This window comes from Mirounga leonina, unplaced genomic scaffold (genome assembly GCF_011800145.1).
Source record: "Mirounga leonina isolate KUSES-001 unplaced genomic scaffold, KU_Mleo_1.0 Mir_151, whole genome shotgun sequence".
Lineage (NCBI taxonomy): Eukaryota > Metazoa > Chordata > Mammalia > Carnivora > Phocidae > Mirounga > Mirounga leonina.
In genome coordinates, this window is record NW_023270377.1 from 28,767,841 (window position 1) to 28,792,593 (window position 24,753).

At 42.4% G+C, this 24,753-nt stretch overlaps 1 pseudogene across 1 annotated transcript; it reads left to right on the forward strand.

Annotated features, from left to right (window-relative positions):
- Positions 1–114: 114 nt before the first annotated feature.
- LOC118012649 lies at positions 115–23,294 on the forward strand (annotated as a pseudogene). The gene is made up of 2 exons (XR_004679763.1): positions 115–210; positions 20,881–23,294. The product of XR_004679763.1 is annotated as a 52 kDa repressor of the inhibitor of the protein kinase-like (transcript).
- Positions 23,295–24,753: the final 1,459 nt, after the last annotated feature.

Here is a 24,753-nt window from a genome sequence, read left to right on the forward strand (position 1 = left end):
ACTCCATTTGACCCCGAGACACAGGAAAGCCAACAGATGATAAACACCTCCTTCATGGCTCAGGCCGCCCCAGATATCAGAAAAAAACTTCAGAAACTAGAGGGTTTTGCCGGAATGAACATCAGCCAACTAATAGAGATTGCCAATAAGGTCTACATGAACAGGGAGGTCTCAGCCGAATGGGAAGCCGACAAAAAGATGAAAAAGAAAGTCAGCCTCCTTGCCACCACACTGAAAGAAAAGGACAACACAAAGATGGGGAGACCCCAACCACCGAAAGGGGGGAAGCCCAGAACCCCCTTGGCAAGGGATCAATGTGCCTACTGTAAAGAGAAAGGGCATTGGAAAAACGAATGTTCCAACCAGGGAAAGGCTCAAAAGCCCAGCTGCTACAAGGAAGAACCCCGAGAGGAGGACCTCATAGGCCTTGCAGGAATGGACTCAGACTGAGGGGGACCGGTCTCTTTTCTCCTTGGCCCTCATGAGCCCACGGTCAGAATGAAGGTGGGGGGCCAATCAGTGACTTTTATGGTTGATACTGGGGCCAAGCACTCTGTTGTCACCTCCCCAGTGTCACCTTTCAGCAAAAGGACTGCAACCATCCTGGGGGCCACTGGGACGCGGGTGATACAATAGCCCTTTTGCCAGGCTCACCAGTGGGAACTCGGGGGCCACAAGGTCCGACACGAATTCCTTTATCTGCCTGATTGCCCCATCCCTCTCCTGGGCTGAGACATACTCTCCAAGCTTAGGGCTCAGATAATCTTTGAGCCCACTGAACACACTAGCCTCCAATTGAACCCAAGGCAAGAGGAGATGGGGTCTCTAAGACTAGCAATTACCACACCAAGGGAAGAAAAATGGAGGCTATTCTGTGCCCAGGCCCAACTGAGCAGCCCACTGAAGTTCAGACTCGCCTTCCCTTCAGTATGGGCTGAAAACAACCCACCTGGACTAGCCCAGAATCAGGCCCCTATCATTGTTGAACTGATCCCAGGAGCCCAACCTCAGAGGCAAAGGCAATACCCCCTTCCACAAGAAGCTAAGATTGGCATCCAAGAACATCTGACCAAACTCAAAGAAGCAGGTTTTCTAGTCGAGTGCCAGTCGGCCTGGAATACCCCACTGCTGCCAGTCAAGAAGCCAGGAGGGGGATACCGACCAGTTCAAGACCTGCAGGCCATAAACAAGGTGACCATCTCTCTGCACCCAGTGGTCCCGAATCCATACACCCTCCTCAGCCAAATCCCAGGGTCGGCCAGATGGTTCACTCGCCTAGATTTGAAGGATGCCTCCTTCTGCCTCCACTTAGCTCCCCAGAGCCAGCCCCAATATTTGCCTTTGAATGGTGTGAACCTGATACAGGGCGCCAGATGCACCTGACTTGGACGCGCCTCCTGCAGGGGTTTAAAAACTCACCAACCCTCTTTGGGGAAGTGCTGTTGCGGACCTCACCAGCTTCCCAAGGGAGGCCACATGATGCACCCTCCTCCATTATGTGGATGACTCCTCCTCGCCAGTGACACACGAGAAGACTGCACAAAAGGCACAAAGGCCCTCCTAACAGCTCCTGTCAGACTTGGGATACCAAGCCTCATGGAAGAAGGCACAAATCTGCCAAAAACAGGTCCAATACCTTGGTTTCCTCCTCACCCAAGGGAAAAGAGCACTAGGGCCAGAGAGGAAAAGGGTCATCATCTCCCTGCCACAGCCCCAGACAAAAAGGGGCCTATGAGAATTCCTGGGGGCTGCAGGATTCTGCTGCATCTGGATCCCTGGGTTCTTGGCAATAGCAAGACCCCTTTATGATCTCTTAGGGGGAACAGATCGAGAACCCCCTGCCTGGACTGAGGAAGCAGAAGCCACTTTCACAGAGATAAAGACCACCCTGGGGCGGGCTCCAGCCCTGGGTCTACCAGATATAGAAAAATCCTTCAATCTCTTTGTGCATGAAAAGGAAAAATTAGTGCTCAGGGTACTCACCCAGACTGTTGGACCCTAGCAATGGCCAGTTGCTTACCTATCAAAGAAGCTGGACCCTGTGGCAGCGGGATGACCACAGTGCCTCAGGGCGCTGGCAGCCACAGTCCTACTCATCAAGGAGGCAGACAAATTTACCTTGGCAAGAACCTAACGTCAAGGTCCCTCATGCAGTTGTGTCCCTCATGAACGCACAGGGACACCACTTCCTTTCCAACTCTCGGCTAGCACAGTACCAAGGGCTCCTCTGCAAAAACCCATGGGTCACCCTCAAAACAGTAAGGACATTAAATCCAGCAACGTTTCTCCCCACGGAAGAGGGGGAACCAGACCATGACTGTTCCAAGGTGACTGATGAAGTCTACGTGAGCCGTCCATACCTGTGGGATCAAGCCATAAAGAATCCAGAGCTCACGCTGTTAAGTGATGGCAGCAGTTACCTATAAGAGGGTGCCCGGAAATCAGGTTATGCAGTAACCACAACCACTGGAGTCCTAGAAGCTAAGGCATTACCAGTTGGATGGTCAGCTCAATGGGCTGAATTATATGCCTTAGTCCGAGCCCTATCCCTCGGTGAAAGCAAGCGAATCAACATCTATACTGACTCTCGGTACACCTTTGCTACTGTACATATACATGGAACCATCTACAAGGAAAGGGGCCTCCTAAACAGAGCAGGAAAAGCTATCAAGAACAAAGAGGAGATACTGAGACTCCTCAAAGCCATCTGGCTTCCAAAGGAAGTAGCAATCCTGCACTGTAAGGGACACCAGAAAGGAGACGATCCCATAGCGTGGGGAAATCATCTGGCAGATGAGGCAGCCAAGACCACAGCCAGTGAGGACATGGACAGAGCCCCTTCCCTCACCATGGCCCTGACACCTCTGGAAGAAGTTCCTCCACCCAGTTACACTAAAAAGGAAAAGGGATGGACCATGGCTGAGGGAGCCACACTGACTGAAAAGGGATGGTGGACGATGCCAGATGGGAGCATCTTTGTTCCAACAGCAACTGGAGGGCATCTAGACAAGGAATACCACCAACTCACTCATCTGGGAAAAACTGCATTAGAGGCCCTTCTCAAGAAACACTACTACGTCAGTCAGCTGCCAGCACTGTGCTGAACAATGAGTGAACGATGTGTAACATGTGCTAAAAATAATGCTCTGTCTGCACCACGGCCCCCACCAGGTGTCCAGAGGATGGGAGCAACCCCCTTCAAAGATCTAGAGGTAGACTTCCACAGATGTGCAGCCGAGCAGGGGGTTCAGATATCTCCTAGTAATAGTATGCACATACTCTAGGTGGGTCGAAGCCTTCCTGACTAGGACAGAGCAAAGCCAGGAAGTAGCTAAAGTCCTCTTGCAGGAGATCGTGCCCCGGTTCGGCCTGCCATTAACACTCCATAGTGACAATGGACCCGCATTTGTGGCAGACATTGGACAGGTCTTGACCAAATCTCTCAACATCACCTGGAGACTCCACACCACTTACTGGCCCCAAAGTTCAGGGAAAGTAGAGTGAATGAATCGCACCCTCAAGGGAATCGTAACAAAGTTTTGTCAGGAGACTAAATTCCCATGACCGGATCTGCTACCCCTAGCTCCCCTGCATGCTAACTGCAGCTCGGGACATCAGGTTTCTCCCCATTCAAATTAATATGTGGATGGCCTCCCCCGTGCTTGGGAAGCCTTCCAGGAAACTTGCATCGGTTTGGAAATAAAGGAACAAAGGAGCAGCTTCAGGTCCTGGGGGCCACCCTAAATAAATTACAAAAGTATACCATCGAGAGGTCCCCAATCTCCTTAGGGTCTCAGGTACACTCCTTCCAGACAGGGGACTCAGTTTGGGTCAAAGACTGGAAGAAAGACCCCCTCAAACTACAGTGGACAAGGACCCACACTGTCCCCTACTGCCCTCAAGGTCTCAGGTGTCCCTCCATGGGTCCACCACTCCAGAGTGAAGAAAGCTCATCATTCGGATGAGAAGCCATGCCAGTGGAGAGTCCAGCCAGACTTCACAAACCCACTCTGGCTTCACCTTTGATGAGACCCCACCAACTGATGAACACCTACTCGTGTTCCCTGCCTCTCATCAGTGTGACTTCCCTCATCTTGGCAGTTGGACTCTGCACTGTTGCCCCTCCTGACTGGACTTTCCCCTAGATGCTTACTATTGTCATTGCTTATTGGGTGTCCCTAGGGTGTATTACTGTTTGTCCACAGGTTTCATTTGCTGACGGGTTAGCCACAATGGCTCCTTCTACCTAAGGTCATAGATCCCACTTTTACTGGCCCTCTGCTGTCTACTCCTGAGCGCATTTCACCATGGTTTTCCTGGCCCCAGTCAGTCCTGGTCTTATGCATCCTGGTGTGCTGTTCCTCTGCCCTGCCTCTAGCTTGCCTGGCCAGGGAAGGGGGCAAACTCTCGTATCACCATTACTGGCAAATGGACTTCCCAGCTTATCCCCCTCAATCCCTCATCAGCACCCCCACTGATTTCTTCCACCTGGGATGGGCACACACCAAAGGTTAACCTCCATTTTGATGGATGCCAGCTTCTTGATACCTCCTGGGAACCTCATAGACGGTGTTCCTACCATGGCCCTCACTCTGGTTACTGGCTGGTAGATATTTACATCTGTGGGGGCCCTATGCCTCAACAGCCAAACACCTGCCCTCAGTTCTGCTCGCAAGCCTGGGGATGTGAGTCCCATCACTGGCCACAGTTAGGTCTGTGTGCCTAACAACACTTTTCTGGCTTGTGATCAAGGTGTATACATCTGCATCACCCCAGACCATCAATCATGCACGCTTGTTAATCTTTTACCCAATCTTTCAGGCCTCCCCGGGAGCAATGCCCCACTCATATGGAGACCTCCTAGCTGCCCTCGATGCTCCCCCATGGCCATCCCTCTTATTGTGAGCCTGCTGGCTGCATTAGGTGTTGCCCTCGGCGCCACTGGTGTCAGGATGTGTCAGGTTCAGTACCAGGGGTTAACTCAACAACTCATGGTGGATTTTTCTGCCCTCACTCAGTCGGCCCTGAGGGGGGCTCTGCCTCTTCTTACAGAAGGAATGTTGTTTCTATGCTAATGAGTCGGGGGTGGTCCAAGAAATTCTAACCCAGTTACAGGAACGAGTACATTGCCGGTGGGAAACACTCCAGTGGACAACTTGGTGGGATACCCTCTCACAACGGTTCCCTTGGTTTGCCCCCTTTGTCGGTCCCCTCTTATTGCTTCTCCTCATAGTAGCATTTGGTCCTTGTATTCTTAATGTCCTTACTAGGTCTATCAATACTCAAATTGCTAAAATCAGGCTCCAGTTACTCCTTACTATTGCCCCTTAGAAGATGAAAATGATACCCTCTAAACTCGGTGTTTAAAGGGGCATCAAAGGAGGGGAATGATAAGGAAAATCTGTGTCCTAAGATGGCTGACTGAGCCAGCGAGAGAGTCCCAGTCCTTGCCCCGGGGCTCTTCCGGGTTCTTCTCCCTGCTCTGCTTCCCACTCACACCAATCTGGGTTCTTCTCCCTTCCCCCCTTCGCACACGCACCAAAAGTGCCAAGTATGCAGAAGTAGAAGTGTATAAATTGCCCCCTTTGTTTGTGCTCAGGGCTCAGACGTTTGGAGATCACTCTCCTCTGAGCCTGCTGGCATGCCTCTTGGTTCTTCCATTGGGCGATCTAGTCCAGGTTCTGTAACAAGGTGATGGAGGTGTTAATTAATCGTATTGTGCTAATCATTTCATAATATATACATGTATCAAATCATCACATTGTACACTTTAAACTTACACAATGTTATATGTCAATTATCTCAATAAAGCTGGAAAGAGAAAAAGAGAGACACACCCTAAGGGATCTCCTGCATGCCAGACATACTCCTTACCTCCATTGTGGTGTAGTCCAATTTTCCTTTGGTAGTAAGGATCATTTATCCCAGCCAGAACATTAACTCTCTTCTTTGCCGATTGATCCAGAGGCATGAGTAGTTTAAAGTGGCTGGAAAGCAATCTTAACTTCCAGTTTAATGGAATAACCGGTATGTCTCCTGATGGAAGTATTCCTCCCTTTGGAACTAAGACCTCTAGGCAAGCAGACAATAAGGTCATAGGAACAGGAAGCAAAATTTTGCCAGTAGGTTACTATGGGTAATGGTGACTGGTGTCACTCCTATTTCCACCACTTGTTTCCTGGACCCATGATTTCTGGCTTTGGGAGAAATAGCACCATATATTAAATGCTGATTCAGAGCATATACAGCTTTCTGCAGAACCTTGCCCCAGGTTGGCACTGTAACAAACTCTTCATAAGGCCATTCCACCATTCTGTCAAACCAACTGCTTCAGGATGGTGGGGAACATTGTAAGATCAATGAATTCCATGAGCATAGGCCATCGCCACACTTCTTCTTCTGTGAAGTGATTTCCTCAATCCAAAGCAATGCTGTGCAGAATACCATGCCAGTGGGTAGGAATTCTGTAAGTCCACAGATGGTAGTTTTGGCAGAAGCACTGCATACAGGAAGGCAAATCCATATCCAGAATAAGTTTCCATTCCAGAAAGATCATGGGCATTTGGGCCACATTCTTCATGTAGCTTACTAGTGCTTTTGGGGCCTGCTCAGGCCGATCACATATATACTACTTTCATTTGGTGATGGAGTATTGCTGTGCAAATCCAACTTTATGGCGTGGTAGGAGATAATACCCAGTTCATGATGGGTAGTTCAGTGTACAAGTTAATTTAGTTTCCCGTGGTTAAGTCTTCAGTCTCTACTAAGGCTCAGTAGCATGTCAAGAGTTGTCTCAAAAGGGGAGTAGTTACCTGCAGAGAATGACAGGACTATGCTCCAAAATCTTAAGGGTCTGTGCTGCAATTTGCCTTTAGGGGCACAACAAAGACTCCAAATAGCATCCCTATCTGCCTGCGGTACCTCTAGAACCATTGGATATACAGCCACCTGGAGCTATTGCAGAGTCTTACCTTGTTCTGGGCCCCACTCAAAACTAGCAACTTTTTGAGCCACTCAGTAAATGGACCAGAGTAGCATACGTAAGGGAGGAATACCTTGCCTCCAAAATTCAAAACAGTCAACTGGGTGTTGTGCCTCTTTTCTGGTTAAAGAAGAGGCTGACAACATATCCTTCACCCTAAAGGAATAACAAGTACACACCCCATACCCCTGGACCCCTGGAAATTTCACTGAGGTAGAAGTCCCCTGAATTTTAGCTGGATTTATTTCCCAACCTCTGACATGCACATGTCCTAGCAATGAGTCTAAAGTAGTTGCTACTTCCTGCTCACTAGATCCAGCTAGTATAATGTCATCAATGTAATGCACAAGAATGATAGTCTGTGGAAGGGAAAGGTGATCAATATCCCTACAAACTAAATTATGGCATAGGGTGGAGGGTTGATATATCCTTGAGGTAGGAGAGCGAAGGTTTATTGCTGGCCTTGCCAGCTGAAAGCAAACTGCTCCTAGTGGACCTTATGGCTAGGGATGGAGAAAAGGCATTTGCCAGGCCAATAGCTACATACCAGGTATGAGGGGATGTATTCATTTGCTCAAGCAATGAAACCACAGCTGGTACCGCAGTTGCAGTTGGAACCACCACTCAGTTAAGCTTATGATAATCCACTGTTATTCTCCAGGATCCATCTGTCCTCTGCACAGGCCAAATAGGAGAGTTGAATGGGGCATTTGATGGGAATCACTACCCCTACATCTTTCAGTTCCTTGATGGTGACACTAATCTCCACACTCCCTTTGAGAATGTAATATTGGTTTTGGTTTACTAATTTCCTAGGTAGAGGCAGCTCTGGTGCCTTCTACTTGGCCTTTCTCACTATAATAGGCAATGGTGGCATATATGAGAATGGAGTTCATGGGGAAAAGATAAAATGGGGATTCATAATGCAGGTGGTATTTAAAGCTGTGAAATCACCTCCCTACATGAGATCACCAAGGAAATGAGTGGAGATAGAGAAGCAGAGGACTGGCCTTGGGAGCATCCAACTGTAAGAGGAGGGAAAGATGGGCAAGAAGACTGGAAAGGATCAGCTTGTGAGATACAAGGAAAACCAGAGGAGTGCGGTACCTGGAAGTCAAGTAAAAGTCGTATTTCAAGAAGGAAGGGATGATCGATTGTGCCAGTGCTTGATAGAAAAAGGAAGATTAGGACTGAGAATTTTCCACCAAATTTAACCAAAACTAAACTATATATATCTTGACAGTCTGCTCCTTTGTGTTTGTTGGGTGTCTATTAAATCTGGGAGCACCTAGGGACTGTGGAGCTGCTTCTACCCAGATGCTTTGCCTGCAAGTTGTAGCAATTTATTAGAAAATATTTACTGCTACTCCACGGTGATATCAGAAGCACATGTGATTAAAGGAGAGCTCTTTAAGATCTCTGAAAATGTGATCTTTTCCACTGTAATGTAGAGTCTTGCCTAAACGCTGTCTAAACTTTCAAGAGAGATTTTCCTTGTCCCAGGTAGTCCTGATGCCCTGCAAAGAGTTTGTTTCAGCCCCCAGTGGGGAATATTGAGTTTTACCAATTATACTGTAGGTCACAGAGAATGTGAGCATGCCCCACCACTGTCAGCATCATGGGGTGTATGTATGATGCGGTCAATGAAGGAAGACTGGTTGACTCACAAAATATTTGTTCTTGCCCATGTCTCTGCAGTTCTGAGGAAGACAAAGGCCTAGAAAGATCAAGACAACTGGCAGGCAGTGTTTCCCAATATTAGACACATTCAGGCCTACTTTAAAAATAATATTTAATAATATTTCTATGGCACACTGAGGTAAACAAAAAATTCCTATGTCTGTCCAATGAATGGTTCTGGTCACCTCAGACCCCACCTAGGTGCCCCAAAGGCCAAGAGGCTCTCTATCTTAGCCCTATATACTTAAAATTATCAGTTGGGAAACCTCCCTTAAGTTCAGAGACTATGGCTTATTTATCTCTATATCCCCAGAATCTAGCAGACAGCTGCAGCACTCAAAAATATTACAGAATTGGGGCACCTGGGTGTCTCAGCTGGTTAAGCACCTGCCTTCGGCTTGGGTCATGATCCCAGGGTCTTGTGATCGAGCCCCGCATGGGGTTCCTGGCTCAGCGGGGAGCCTGCTTCTCCCTCTCCCTCTGCCTCTCCCCCTGCTCATGCTCTCTCTGTATCTCAAATGAATAAATAAAATCTTTAAAAAACAAGGTTACAGAATGATAGACATGAGTATGCAGACTCCTTCTGACCCCACAGAACGGATGGTGCAAGATTCAAATGGCTGGAGTCCCCAGGATACTGTACTGACCATTCAGAATCAGCTTGATCAGAGGAACCTGATATTGGTCCTCATCTATCATTTACATCTTTTTTTAAATATTAAAATGCAGGCAACAGGGGTGCCTGGGTGGCTCAGTCAGTTAAGCATCCAACTCTTGGGTCATGAGATCGAGCCCTGTATCAGGCTCTGCACTGAGCATGAAGCCTGTTTGGGTTTCTCTCTCTCCCTCTCTCTCTGCCCTTCCCCATTCATGCTCTTTCTCTCTCTCTCTCTCTCACATACATACATACATACATACATACATACATAAACAAACAAACAATTCAGGCAACCGTGTGAGCCAAGCACACATTCACTGCTAATAGAAATGCAAAGAGGTGTCCTAGGCTCTGTACTAAGCATGAAGCCTTCCTGGGCTTCTCTCTCACTCTCTCTCTGCCCTTCCCAGTTCATGCTCTCTCTCTCTCTCTCACATGGATAGATAGGGATAGATAGAAAGATAGATAGATAGATAGATAGATAGATAGATAGATAGATAGATAGATAGTTAGTTCAGGCAACAGTGTGAGCCAAGCACACATTCATTGCTAATAGAAATGCAGAGAGGTGCACCATTATGGAAATGTGAACTATATGCCTTAATATTTTCAAACCCTGGACTTTTAGAAATCTCTCCTAAGGAAAATTTCAAAAATACAAACAAAATTTTATATTCAAAGAAACTCATCATAACATTTTTTGCACAATAAGGCACCGATTAAATAAATAAGCATATGATGGAATTTTATAAAACTTAAAACTTAATTTACAAAGAGTTTTGATGACATAGGAATATGCTTACATTGCACTATTAGGTGAAAGAAACAGAATACAAAGTGGTAGACTTACAATTTCAATCATTTTAAATATATATACAATATCAATATTCGAAAAAAGGGCCAAATAATTACTGGTTGGTGGGATTATAGGAAATTTTTGTTCTCTTCTCTTTACCTTTATGTATTCTCTAAATTTTCTATAATAATAATGCTGATATATTTTTATAATTAAAAGTATTTTGGTAAAATTGAGTTTTGGAATCTGTAGTGAGATGAAAAATACTTATAATACTAAGTAAAAAATCAAGATGAACAGTATGATTACAACTGCTTAACTTTTGTAAAAAGTATATCTGTATTTAGAAAAGAAAACTTCAAGATAATAAATGTGGTTGTCTTTGAGGCATAAGATTGGGGCAATTATCATTCTCTTTTCTGCTTTTCTGCATTTTTCAGCTTCACACAATGGAAATATATTAACTTTATGTTGATAACAGCAATATAATTCCTTAATTTTTATTCTAAATTTAACCATTAGGTGATAGTTGGTAGAATTTTCAAAGTAGAAGATTAAGTATAACTAAGGAGGAGGATCTAATTAGCATGCAAGGAAAAAAATCTTTGGCAGAAACATCAGTGAGACTAAAACAGACTCATTGTAAGCTTGAAAAAGACCCTATTCAACTCCATTTTCATAATCTAGTCTGCAGTCATTGTTAGACTTGAGAACAGCAGTTAAACTTCGACATTTTCTGTACTATTACAGATAGTGACTTCTCTCTCCATTCCAAACAACTCCAGTTAAGTCGGTTTTTAAATTTAAAGCATTTCTGTAAACAAGATACTGTATAACAAACATAAAGACAATTAAAATACAATGTTATTGTCTTTTTCACTTTCAACATGTCATTACTAAGATTCATTTGTCCTAGTGACAGATGTGGAGAGTTAACCAAAAAAAGGCACAGCCTTAGCATATGGTGAGGGAGTCTACCTTTCCACTGATCTGTGTTGACATGAACTAGCAGTATGGCTGAGATTTCCTCCTTGGAAGTCAATTTTGCCCCATTACTAGAATACCTTTCTTCATAAATCTTTCATAAATCTGACAGTGCGAGCACTGGGAAGCCCAATTACCAAAGTACTAGCCAGTACGATCTCTAGTGGGCTAGAAAGTGAGCAGTTCCACGCTTCTAATGACTGGCTATTTGGGGGTGACAACAGGAAGGAACTGAAGGAGCTACCAAGATGCAAAACTATTCAAAGGGTGAAATTTATTTCTTCTGTTCTTCAGACTATAACCTGCCAATCACTTTGGATTTTAACGCGCTGGGAATTTAAGGAATTACTATAAAGCAGGACTTTAGCTGATATGAGAGTTATCTGTTTTAAACCAAGACTTTTTTTTTTTCTGATGGAGCATTTAGTGCATCAAAGGAAGTATTTACCAAGAAGCCTCCTCCTGTCATCCCACCCTCAGGCCATAACCCCACCTACTTTACCATAAATACAAAGGTTCATTGATATAGCAGGATATCCTTTGACACCTATCCAAACCTCTCTCTCCATTCCTTCTGCTCACACAGCTCTAATATTAAAGTGAAAAATAGAACATAAATATAGATAAATGAGTGTTAAAGGCCTGTGAAGTAAAATAGGAATAGAAAAAAAGGACATGGTCCAGGCGCCTGGGTTGCTCAGCTGGTTAAATGTCTGCCTTCCGCTCAGGTCCTGATCCCAGGGTCCTGGGATCCAGCCCCACGTCAGGCTCCCTGCTCAGTGGGGAGCCTGCTTCTCCCTCTCCCCACCGCTTGTGCTCTCTCTCACACTATTTCTCTCTCTTTCTCTCTCAAATAAATAAATAAAATCTTTAAAAAAACAAATAAAGAAAAAAGGACATGGTGGCATAGGGTACTAGCTGCTCACCAACATCTAACGTCTCTCCTTTCTGGGCACACAGCTAAGTTACACTTCCCAGCCTCCCTTGCAATGATGAGGAGCCATGTGACTGAGTTCTGGCCAAGGGGATGCACACAGAAGCAATGAACACTCCCGGAGCTGGACCATAAAATCCTCCCACGTGCAATTCTCCCTCTCTCACCTCACTTGTCAAGTGAATGGAGAAGCCCCCAAGGACATAAAGAAAAGTGAAGAAACAAGATAGAAAAGAACTGAAAGAAGAGAGCTTCCCAGGACTATTTGTCCTGGAACACCCATGTTGAACATCCATATTGCATCAGCAAAAACTAAACTTTCATTATGTTAAGCCACAGAAATGCTGGGGTTGTTTGTTTTAGCAGTTAGTCCATCCCAACTAAAACAGACATGGTTACATATATTTACATAATTATTGAAACAGGCATATTCATAGAGACATTCACCTATGTTTATATCCATAAATTAAAAGATGACAAATTTGATATTTTTAGCCCATTGCTAAATAATTCAAATTATGGTCTAATTTAGCAATTCACTTTTCTATAAATTTAAGACTTTTTGTATAATTTTGCTGCTGTAAATCTGAAAACTTTGTATCACTCTACATAGGTCATGATTTAGATTTTGAGAGGGCATGACAAAGGAGGTATTATTTCAGTTCAGTCTTGAGAGTAGTAATAGAGTGATCAGGTGATTAGAGCCCTAGAATCAGGTGATTAGAGTCCTAGCATTTCAAACACAGAAGGGTTCTTACAGATGAGGAAAAGAAGAGCCAGAGAAGTCTGAACTTGTCCAAAGTCACACTACTGTATTGCAACAATTCCTGGTTCAGATAAGGAATTCCTTGGCTTCTAGCCTAGTGTTCACTGTATGTCACATTATACTCCATATCACTTCACTTAGCAAGGCATAAATATCCTCTGAATAATCTGTCATTAGGCAATAAGTGTGTGCAGTTTCAAATATTCAAGTGTCTATACAGACACACACACACACAGAGGGAGGTTTCCACCTGAACTAGAACAAAACCTCTAATACAGTTATGTCTATCATTAAGGAATATTACCTCATTTTTGCTTGTCTTCCAATAGCAAATATCTAGCCACACACACTGTGTGGCAGCTTGTCTTCAAAGATGGCCCCCAAAGTGCATGCCTCATGGTATCCATACCCTTGTATAGTCTCCTACTACAATGACTTCAGATTTCCAACAAAATGTGCCAGGAGCAATGCAGTACCACTTCAAGACTTTAGGAAGATCAGTTGTTTGCGCTTCCTCCTTCTTGGAACATCTAGTTTGGGGAGTCCAGAACCACAATATAAGAAGTCTAGCTACCCTACTGGAAAGACTATATGGAGAGGTCATGTAGAGACAAGAATTCTGAAACTACATGGACAGGAAGAGAGGCCCAGCTGTCCAAGGACTACACTCAGCATCTGACTGCAGCTACAAAAAAGACCACAGACACCACCAGGTGTGCCTAGTCAACACAGATAATAAAATGGTTGCTATTTTAAGCCACTAATTTTTGGTTTTGTTTTCCTTTCTGATTTATTTCTCTATTTAATTGAATTAGCCAGAATCTTCAGAACAATGTGAAATAAAAATTTATTCATTTGCATAATTAAAATAATCAATATAACTTGTCATTTTGTTGTATTTTAAAATTTACTTCATAATTGTATATTTACTTTCAAGTTCTTCTTCCCCTGTGCAAACATGTTTTCCATTTCTGTTGCAGATTTAACTCAGTTTTGTCTAGAAGTTTCTTTATAGGCATATATATATAATTGTTGCATCATCTTGTTGAATTGACCCTTTTATTATTACATAATGTCCTTCACTCTTGTGATGGTTTTGACTTAAAGTCTATTTTGTCTGATGTAAATATGACCATTCCTGCTCTTTTTTGGCTACCATTCACATGAAATATCTTTTTCTATTTCTTCACTTTCAGTCTATGTGTGTCTTTAATCCTAAAGTACATCTCTTATATGTAGCATATACAGACTTTCCTCAAGTTATGATGTGGTTATATCTCGAGAAACCCATTGTAAGTTGAAAACACTGTAAATCAAAAATGCATTTAATACACCTAACCTACCGACCTTCATAGCTTAGCCTTGCCTACCACAAACATGTTCAGAACACTTAAATTAGCCACAGTTGGGCAAAATCATCCAACACAAAGCCTATTTTATAATAAAGTGTTGACGATCTCATGTAATTTATCGAATACTGTACCAAAATTGAAAAACAGGATGTTTTTATAGGTATAGAATGATTGTAAGTGTATCAGTCAGTTGTTTACCCTTGAGATCTTGTGTTGACTAGGAGCTGCAGCTTACTGCCACTGCCCTGCATCATGAAAGCATATCACACCATATATCACTAGCTTGGGAAAAGATCAAAATTCAAAGTATGGTTTCTACTAAATGTGTATTGCTTCACACCATCATAAAGTCAAAAAATCATAAGTCAAACAATTATAAGTCAGGGGCCATCTGTAGATCTCATTTTTTTTTAACCCATTCACCTACTCTATGCTTTTGATTAGCGAATTTAATCCATTTATATTTTAAGTAATTATCAATAGATTAGGGGACTTACTATTGGCCTTTTGTTCATCCTTTCCCCAGAAAGAAGCTGGTATTTGGGATTTTTCTTCTGCTCACTCTGCTTTGAGCCTGGGGAAGAGCTCTAGTTGGTGACTGTGCACTAATCCAAACCTTTGCCTTTGTTCCTCAGGTTGTCTCAGGAGTCTAGAGTATGCCAGGGCTATCAGTGCCTGAAACAGGTGAGACAGACGTAAGTCTCCTAGGCAGGCCCCCAGAAAAGCTGAAACCTTGGATGTATAATCTAACCCTTTCCCTCCCCAGAGAAAAGCTGGAATTAGGGATTTTTCACCCATTAACACAGCACTGAGACAAGAAGAAAAGCTATGTCAAGTGCTTGTGTGTTAGTCCAAACCGCTGCCTTTGTTTTTAACAGCTCCCAACCTGGTATCCTTTCCATCACTATCCAGATTTAGGCAAAGAATAAACTAGAACATGGTCAGAAATGTCAAAATGTTGGACATGAATTTGATGCTTTCTTTCCCTCCTCAGAGAGAAGCTGGGAACTGGGTGTTTCCTCCCAATCGTGTGGCACTGTACGGGGAGGATTACAGTGAAAGAGAGCTTCAGATTCTCCTGCCAGCTTTGATGCAGCTGGCTTTGCTCTCACCCTGATGGTAGGATTCTCTCAACCGGTTTCCGGACCTCTCACAGAGGAAATTGATCCATGTATTGTTGTTGAATTGGTGTGTCCATGGCAGGAAGGAGGATAAAGGACTTCCTATTCTGTCATCTTACTCCATTTTTAAGTGTACATTTGAGTGGCATTAAGAACATTCACATTGTACATCACTCCAGTGGCTAAGCAGGGGGTGGAACCCTCGCTGGGACAGTGTGGTCTCAGGACCCTTGGGGTCACAGGAAGACCGGGGTGCCTGAGTGTGGCAAAGCTCCCAGGTATTGGAGCAGGGAAGCTGGCTGCAGAAACAGAGCCGAGGCACAGGCCCTCAGCTGGGGGTTGCCATAAACCATGATCCATGGCACAGTAGGGCCACTGCTCTTCCAGCAGGGATGCAACAAACGGCAGATCTGGGGAGACTCCCCTTGCTCCCCCTGGGAGGAGCACTGCGGGAGTGCACTGCAGGAATCTGCTGGGTTTGGAGACTCCACACAGGGTCGTGAGCCAGAGATAGAAATGCTAGGTCACAGGCCGGGCGAGAATGGAGTGTGGCCTGAGACGGGGAGATGGGAGTATTGACTGCTTTTCTCTGGGGGCTCACTGAGCAGTGGGGCCCCGAGTTCTCAGCTCCTCTGGGGTGGAGATTGGGAGGTCGCCATTTTCACTCTCGTCCTCCAAAGCTGTACGGAAAGCTTGCAGGGAACAAAAGCTCCAGAGAGCAAACCCCAGCCAATTACTTAGCCTGGACCGGCAAGGGCGGGGCAATTCTGCCTCTGGCAAAGACATTTGCGAACCATGCCAACAGGCCCCTCCCCCAGAAGATCAGCAAGAGCAGCCAGCCAAGACCAAGTTTACCAATCAATGAGAACGGCAGAACTCCAGCACTAGGGGAATACTGCACATAGAATCCATGGCTTTTTTACCATGATTCTTTAGTCCTTCAAAGTTAATTTTTTTTTTTGAATTTTTCTTTTTCCCTTTTTCAACCAACATCTTATCAATCCCTTTTTTAAAAATCTTTTTTAATTTTCATTTTTAGAGTCATATTCTGTCCCATTGTAGTTAACCTTTTTTGTATATATATAAGTTGTTCTCTCTTTAAAATTTTGGGATACAGTTTCTTCTAACAGACCAAAATATACCCTAAGTCTCTAGTGTATGGCTTTGTTCGAGTCTCCTGCCTGATCACATTCTCTCCCTTTTTTTTTTTTTTAATCCTCTTCTTTCTTTTTTCAACCAACTTCTTATCTTATCAATTCCTTTTATAAAATCGTTTATAATTTTCATCATTACAATCATATTCCATCCCTTCATCATATTTACCCTTATTTTTGTACATATATAAGTTTTTCTTTCTTTAAAATTTTGGCAGGCAGTTTCTTCTAACAGACCAAAATACACTCAGACTCTAGTGTGTGGCTCCGATCTATTCACCAGCTTGATCATATTCTTTTTTTCTTTCTTTCTTTCTTTCTTTCCCTTTCTTTTCCCCCCAGTTTCAGGTCTCTTCTGATTTGTTTAGTGTATATTTTTCTGGGGTTGTTGTTATCCTGTTAGCATTTTGTTCTCTCATTCATCTCTTCTCTGCTGAACAAAATGACAAGACGGAAAAAAACACCTCAAAAAAAAGAACAAGAGGCAATACTGACTGCCAGGGACCTAATCAATACGGACATTAGTAAGATGTCAGAACTAGAGTTCAGAATGACGATTATAAAGATACTAGCTGGGCTTGAGAAAAGCATGGAAGATACTAGAGAATCCCTTTCTGGAGAAATAAAAGAACTAAAATCTAACAAAGTTGAAATAAAAAAGGCTATTAATGAGGTGCAATAAAAAATGGAGGCTCTGACTGCTAGGATAAGTTAGGCAGAAGAGAGAATTAGTGATATAGAAGACCAAATGATGAAGAATAAATAAGCTGAGAAAAAGAGAGATAAACAACTACTGGATCACGAGGGCAAAATTTGAGAGATAAGTGATACCATAAGATGAAACAATAATAGAATAATTGGGATCCCAGAAGGAGAAGAAAGGGGGGGGGCAGAAGGTATATTGGAGCAAATTATAGTGGAGAACTTCCCTATTTTGGGGAAGGAAACAGGCATCAAAATCAGGAGGCACAGAAAACCCCCCTCAAAATCAATAAAAATAGGTCAACACCCCAACATCTAATAGTAAAACTTACAAGTCTCAGAGACAAAGAGAAAATCCTGAAAGTGGCTCGGAACAAGAGGTCTGTAACCTACAATGGTTGAAACATTAGATTGGCAGCAGACCTACCCACAGAGACCTGGTGGGCCAGGAAGGACTGGCATGATATATTCAGAGCACTAAACGAGAAAAATATGCAGCCAAGAATACTATATCCAGCTAGGCTGTCACTGAAAATAGAAGGAGAGATCAAAATCTTCCAAGACAAACAGAAACTAAAAGAATTTGCAAACACCAAACCAGCCCTACAAGAAATATTGAAAGGGGTGCTCTAAGCAAAGAGAGAGCCTAAAAGTAACATAGACCAGAAAGGAACACAGACAATATGCAGTAACAGTCACCTTACAGGCAATACAATGGCACTAAATTCATATCTTTCAATAGTTACCCTGAATGTAAATGGGGTAAAGGCCCCAATCAAAAGACACAGGGTATCAGATTGGATAAAAAAAACAAGACCCATCGATATGCTGCCTGCAAGAGACTCATTTTAGACCCAAAGACACCTCCAGATTGAAAGTCAGGGGGTGGAAAACTATTTACTGTGCTAATGGACATCAAAAGAAAGCTGGGATGGCAATCATTTTATCAGACAAATTAGATTTTAAACCAAAGACTATCATAAGAGATGAGGAAGGATACTATCCTACTTAAAGGATCTATCCAACAAGAAGATCTAACAATTGTAAATATCTAAGCCCCTAACATGGGAGCAACCAATTATATAAGCCAATTAATAACAAAATCAAAGAAACACATTGACAACAATACAATAATAGTGGGGGACTTTAACACCCCCCTCACTGAAATGGACAGATCATCTAAGCAAAAGATCAACAAGGAAATAAAGGCTTTAAATGACACACTGGACAAAATGGACTTCACAGATATATTCCGAACATTCCATCCCAAAGCAACAGAATACACATTCTTCTTTAGTGCCCATGGAACACTCTCCAGAATAGATCACATCCTAGGTCACAAATCAGGTCTCAAGCAGTACCAAAAGACTGGGATCATTCCCTGCATATTTTCGGACCACAAGGCTTTGAAATTAGAACTCAATCATGAGAGTAAAGTCAGAAAGAACTCAAATACATGGAGGCTAAAGAGCATCCTACTAAAGAATGAATGGGTCAACCAGGAAATTAAAGAGGAATTAAAAAAATTCATGGAAACCAATGAAAATGAAAACACAACTGTTCAAAATCTTTGGGATGCAGCAAAGGCAGTCCTAAGAGGAAATTATATAGCAAGCCTTTCTCAAGAAACAAGAAAGGTCTCAAATACACAACCTAACCCTACACCTAAAGGAGCTGGAGAAAGAACAGCAAATAAAGCCTAAACCCAGCAGGAGAAGAGAAATAATAAAGATCAGAGCAGAAATCAGTGAAATAGAAACCAAAAGAAAAGTAGAACAGATCAATGAAACTAGGAGCTGGTTCTTTGAAAGAATTAATAAGATTGATAAACCCCTGGCCAGACTTATCAAAAAGAAAAGAGAAATGACCCAAATAAATAAAATCATGAATGAAAGAGGAGAGATCACAACCAACACCAAAGAAATACAAACAATTATAAGAACATATTATAAGCAACTCTATGCCAGGAAATTAGATAATCTGGAAGAAATGGATGCATTCCTAGAGATGTATAAACTACCAAAACTGAACCAGGAAGAAATAGAAAACCTGAACAGACCCATAACCACTAAGGAAATTGAAGCAGTAATCAAAAATCTCCCAACAAACAAGAACCCAGGGCCTGATTGCTTCCCAGGGGAATTCTACCGGACATTTAAAGAAGAATTAATACCTATTCTTCCGAAACTGTTCCAAAAAATAGAAATGGAAGCAAAACTTCCAAACTCATTTTATGAGTCCAGCATCACCTTGATCCCAAAACCAGACAAAGACCCCATCAAAAAGGAGAATTACAGACCACTATCCCTGATGAACATGGATGCAAAAATTCTCACCAAAATACTAGCCAATAGGATCCAACAGTACATTAAAAGGATTATTCACCACGACCAAGTGGGATTTATTCCTGGGCTGCAAGTTTGGTTCAACATCTGCAAATCATTCAATGTGTTACAATACATTAATAAAAGAAAGAACAAGAACCATATGATTCTCTCAATAGGTGCAAAAAAAAAAAAGCATTTGACAAAGTACAGCATCCTTTCTTGATCAAAACTCCTCACAGTGTAGGGATAGAGGGTACATACCTCAATATCATAAAAGCCATCTATGAAAAACCCACAGCAAATATCATTCTCAATGGGGAAAAACTGAGAGCTTTTCCCCTAAGGTCAGGAACATGGCAGGGATGTCCACTATCACCACTGCTATTCAACATAGTACTAGAAGTCCTAGCTTCAGCAATCAGACAACAAAAAGAAATGAAAGGCATCCGAATCAGCAAAGAAGTCAAACTCTCACTCTTTGCAGATGATATGATACTTTATGTGGAAAACCCAAAAGACTCCACCCCAAAACTGCTAGAACTCATACAGGAATTCAGTAAAGTGGCAGGATATAAAATCAATGCACAGAAATCAGTGGCATTTCTATACACCAACAACAAGACAGGAGAAAGAGAAATTAAGGAGTCGATCCCATTTACAATTGCACCCAAAACCATAAGATACCTAGGAATAAATCTAACCAAAGAGGCAAAAAATCTGTACTCAGAAAACTATAGAATACTCATGAAAGAAATCGAGGAAGACACAAAGAAATGGAAAAACGTTCCATGCTCATGGATTGGAAGAACAAATATTGTGAAGATGTCAATGCTACCTAGAGCAATCTACACATTTAATGCAATCCCTATCAAAATACCAGCAACTTTTTTCAAAGAAATGGAACAAATAATCCTAAAATTTATATGGAACCAGAAAAGACCCCGAATAGCCAGAGGAATGTTGAAAAAGAAAAGCAAAGCTGGTGGCATCACAATTCCAGACTTAAGCTCTATTACAAAGCTGTCATCATCAAGACAGTATGATACTGACACAAAAACAGACACATAGATCAATGGAACAGAATAGAGAGCCCAGAAATGGACCCTCAACTCTATGATCAACTCATCTTCGACAAAGCAGGAAAGAATGTCCAATGGAAAAAAGACAGTCTCTTCAACAAATGGTGTTGGGAAAATTGGACAGCCACATGCAGAAGAATGAAATTGGGCCATTTCCTTATACCACACACAAAAATAGAATCAAAATGGATGAAAGACCTAAATGTGAGACAGGAATCCATCAAAATCCTAGAGGAGAACACAGGCAGCAACCTCTTCGACCTCAGCCACAGCAACTTCTTCCTAGAAACATCGCCAAAGACAAGGGAAGCAAGGGCAAAAATGAACTATTGGGACTGCATCAAGATAAAAAGCTTTTGCACAGTCCCCTCCCCGGCCCCAACAGGTGGGCGGGCTGCCCTGAGGAGGCGGGAAGGGGAAGGCTGGACCGCAGGCGGGTGGGCGACGGTGCTGAACTTCTGCGCTGTCCCCAGCTGCAGGAGGAAGAGCATGCAATCGGACCTGGCCTTTTTCAGGTTCCCGCGGGATCTGGCCAGATGCCAGAAGTGGGTGGAGAATTGTAGGAGAGCGGACTTAGAAGATAAAACACCTGATCAACTAAATAAACATTATCGATTATGTGCCAAATACTTTGAGACCTCTATGATCTGTAGAACTAGTCCTTATAGAACAGTTCTTCGAAATAATGCAATACCAACAATATTTGATCTTACCAGTCATTTGAACAATCCACATAGTAGACACAGAAAACGAATAAAAGAATTGAGTGAAGATGAAATCAGGACACTGAAACAGAAAAAAATTGATGAAACTTCTGAACAGGAACCAAAACATAAAGAAATAAACAACGGCAATGCTCAGAATCCCAGTGCAGAAGAAGGGGGTGAAGAACAGGATGAAGACATTTTACCTTTAACCCTTGAAGAGAAGGAAAACAAAGAATACTTAAAATCTTTATTTGAAATTTTGATTCTTATGGGAAAACAAAACATACCTCTGGATTGGCATGAAACTGATGAAATCCCAGAGGGTCTGTTTACTCCAGATAGCTTCCAAGCACTGCTGGAGTGCCGGATAAATTCTGGCGAAGAGGTTCTGAGAAAGTGCTTTGAGACAACAGCAGTTAACACATTGTTCTGCTCGAAAACACAGCAGAAACAGATGCTAGACATCTGTGAGAGCTGCATTGGGGAGGAGACCCTCAGGGAAGTGAGAGACTCCCACTTCTTTTCCATCATCACTGATGACGTAGTGGACATAGCAGGGGAAGAACACTTGCCTGTGTTGGTGAGGTTTGTTGATGAATCTCATAATCTGAGAGAGGAATTTGTGGGCTTCTTGCCTTATGAAGCTGATGCAGAAATTTTGGCTCTAAAATTTCACACTATGATAACTGAGAAGTGGGGGTTAAACATGGAGTATTGTCGTGGCCAGGCTTACATTGTGTCCAGTGGATTTTCTTCCAAAATGAAAGTCGTTGCTTCTAGACTTTTAGAGAAATATCCCCAAGCTGTCTACACACTTTGCTCTTCCTGTGCCTTAAATATGTGGTTGGCAAAACCAGTGCCTGTTGTGGGAGTATCTGTTGCGTTAGGAACAATTGAGGAAGTTTGTTCTTTCTTCCATCGATCTCCACAATTGCTTTTGGAGCTTGACAATGTAATTTCTGTCCTCTTTCAGAACAATGAGGAAAAGGGTAAAGAACTGAAGGAAATCTGCCATTCTCAGTGGACAGGCAGGCATGATGCTTTTGAAATTTTAGTGGACCTCCTACAAGCACTTGTTTTATGTTTAGATGGTATAAATAGTGATACAAATATTAGATGGAATAACTATACAGCTGGTCGAGCTTTTGTACTCTGTAGTGCAGTAACAGATTTTGATTTCATCGTTACCATTGTTGTTCTTAAAAATGTTCTATCTTTTACTAGAGCCTTTGGGAAAAACCTTCAAGGGCAAACCTCTGATGTCTTCTTTGCAGCCAGTAGCTTGACTGCAGTGCTGCATTCACTAAATGAAGTGATGGAAAATATTGAAGTTTATCATGAATTTTGGTTCGAAGAAGCCACAAATTTGGCAACTAAGCTTGATGTTCAGATGAAACTCCCTGGGAAATTCCGCAGAGCCCAGCAAGGTAACCTGGAATCTCAGCTCACTTCTGAGAGTTACTATAAAGAAACTCTAAGTGTTCCAACAGTGAACACGTTATTCAGGAACTGAAAGATATATTCTCAGAACAGCACCTCAAAGCTCTTAAATGCTTATCTTTTGTACCCTCTGTCATGGGACAGCTCAAATTTAAATTGGAGGAGCACCATGCTGACATGTACAGAAGTGACTTGCCCAATCCCAACACACTCTCAGCTGAGCTGCATTGCTGGAGAATCAAGTGGAAACACAGAGGGAAAGATATAGAGCTTCCATTCACCATTTATGAAGCCCTGCATCTACCAAACATCAAGTTTTTTCCTAATGTTTATGCATTGCTGAAAGTCCTATGTATTCTTCCTGTGATGAAGGTTGAGAATGAAAGCTATGAAAATGGGCGAAAGCATCTCAAAGCATACCTGAGGAACACTTTGACAGACCAAAGGTCAAGTAACTTGGCTTTGCTTAACATACATTTTGATATAAAACATGATCTGGATTTAATGGTGGACACATATATCAAACTCTATACAACTAAGTCAGAGCTTCCTACAGATAACTCAGAAACCATTGAAAATACCTAAAAGACTTTTAAAGTAGGCTTTCTCTTATGTTTGATATTTGGAAAAATCTGTAAGAAATTTGAAAACATCTTACAGAAAAGCTGTCAGGTGTATGTAGGCCACTTAATCACTGAATATCTTGACCTGTCGACCTCTCATTGAGTACATTAGCCATTGATAATCTGCCTATTTAAATGGCCCCTGTTTAAAGTCTCATGCTTTGGAGACATACCTGTTGCAGAAGATAGCATTGAAAGTGCCACATTACACTTCTGTGGGATCTCTGCTAATGGCACTTGGGAATTGTTTTAGTTAAGTCATTTTAGATAAAACATTTATTGTCACTGGATCCAATTGTCTGGTATTGAGTTATCAGTTCTTAAAAGATAAAGATTTTGAAGAGGTATGGGAGGAAGGAGTACATTTTATAAAATGTTACAATGAAGCTGAGTGACCTTTGGATAGTAGGAGTGTTAGTATGTTAAAAATCTGTAATGGACAGTTAAGAGAGTTACCAGACAGAGAGAGAGAGAGAGAGAAACATGTGAGCTTGCCAGGCAAGGATTGCAGCAGAGATTTTGTCTTTATCACATAAACTTAAAGGAACAAGTTACAGTTAAAGTTTGAATGGGAGAGCCTGCCATTGTTGTTCCACATTGGATTGTTGCTGTTTACATTCCTTTGTTGAGCCTCCATCTTCATAAGCTCTTTAGCAAGTGTATGTAGAACACCTACGTCTTCATAAGCTTTTTAGCAGGTATATGTTGAACACCTCTGTTCATGGTCAAGACAGGATCAGAGGCCATGGATATTGACAACCGATTTGTCTGTTTTCCTGTCTTTTTCCATGACTATATCTACTGCCTCGTCTTGATTTATAAACAAAACCTGGAAAACCTACAAAAATATGTGTTTTGTGGTTTATCTAGGAATAATACAGAAAATATTGCTGTTATTTTTGGTGAAGAAAATCAATTTTGTATAGTTTATTTCAACCAAAATAAAATGTGAATTTTGTTTAAAAAAAAAAAAAGCTTTTGCACAGCAAAGGAAACAATCAACAAAACCAAAAGACAACCGACAGAATGGGAGAAGATATCTGCAAATGACATATCAGATAAAGGGCTAGTATCCAAAATCTATAAAGAACTTATCAAACTCAACACCCAAAGAATAAATGATCCAATCAAGAAATGGGCAGAAGACATGAACAGACATTTTTCCAAAGAAGACATCTAAATGGCCAACAGACACATGAAAAAGTGCTCAACATCGCTCAGCATCAGAGAAATCCAATTTTAGTATATGTGCTGCTGAAGCGAGCACAGCATCAGAGAAATCCAGATCAAAACCTCCTTGAGATACCACCTCACACCAGTCAGAATGGCTAAAATTAACAAGTCAGGAAATGACAGATGTTGGCAAGGATGCGGAGAAAGGGGACCCCTCCTACACTGTTGGTGGGAATTCAAGCTGGTGCAGCCACTCTGGAAAACAGTATGGAGGT